Genomic DNA, 1,124 nt, shown 5'->3' with positions numbered 1-1,124 from the left:
ACCTCTTAAGGTAAGGTGACCTTTATGATCACCCACCATGAGCCAGGTTATATTAGAAAGGGATCTGGACCCAGGGCCCTTCTACTTGCTGTTTGCCTGGCCACATGGAATCTCTTTGCCTCTGTTTCCTCTTCTGTGTCTTCCTTGTCAACCCAAATTTATGGGGAAGGTTACATAAGCAATTGTTAAAGGCCCAACACGTGGGCCTTTGGGCAGCATTATCCAAACCATAATATCATAGTTCCTGTAGCCTTTGGCCAGTGACCATGCCGAGCTGAGAATGGGGTCAGACAAAGGAAAGAGCTGCTCCCAATGACCCTGATTACTCTGAGAATCTAAAGCCTTGTGGAGAACCCGGAATTTCCTGAGTGACTGAAGCCACAGAGGCCTGGCTGCTCCTGCAGGCTGGCCTTCTCTCCTGGTACTGAAAATGTTTGTTCAGCATATCTTAGAATTTTGTAATGTCTGCATCTTCTCCATTTCTCCACTACTACCCTGAACTACAGTGAAATTCCAAAGTACTTAAGGCTTCTGCAGTGTGGCAGCCATTATCAGCTCAGGTCAGCTGCCACGAGCCATGTTGCATTGGAGACCCAGGGGCAGAGGAGATGGGTTCTATTCCTGACCCTTCCCCTTGCTGCTTCCCAGCTACGCATAATCACTTCACTTCTCTAGATGTTTCCTCATCTACACAATGGGAGTATGTACCTTCCTTGTCAACCCAGAGTTACGGGGAAGGTTACATGCGTTTGCATGAAAGTGTTATTGAGTTACATGGGATCCACAAAGGTGAGGTAATGCATCAGTAACAGTGAAGGAACTAGTCGGCTGAAGAGAAAGGCAGATGTGTTTGTCTTGGTGTTTCTTACTCCTCCGCTTCCGGTCATTTCCATATCAAGTCCCTGTAGAGACCATCCATCTTCCCACCTCCAGAAGAAATGTTGAGCACACAGCCTGCTTAACCATGCCGGTGCATTCGTTTAACCTGTTACCTCCCTGGAGGCCTTTAGTTTTAAATGAATGAAGGCAAGAAGTCCAAACAAAGAACCTGAGGGTGCAGTGAGACTCTTGGATGGAAATATACAGAGTCAAGGCAGGGCAGACTCCTTATAGCTCCCAGACCT

Source organism: Nannospalax galili, unplaced genomic scaffold (genome assembly GCF_000622305.1).
Source record: "Nannospalax galili isolate Female #2095 unplaced genomic scaffold, S.galili_v1.0 scaffold1252, whole genome shotgun sequence".
Taxonomy (NCBI): Eukaryota; Metazoa; Chordata; class Mammalia; order Rodentia; family Spalacidae; genus Nannospalax; species Nannospalax galili.
The sequence above is the reverse complement of the archived record's forward strand: the minus strand, read 5'-3'. Positions refer to the sequence as shown.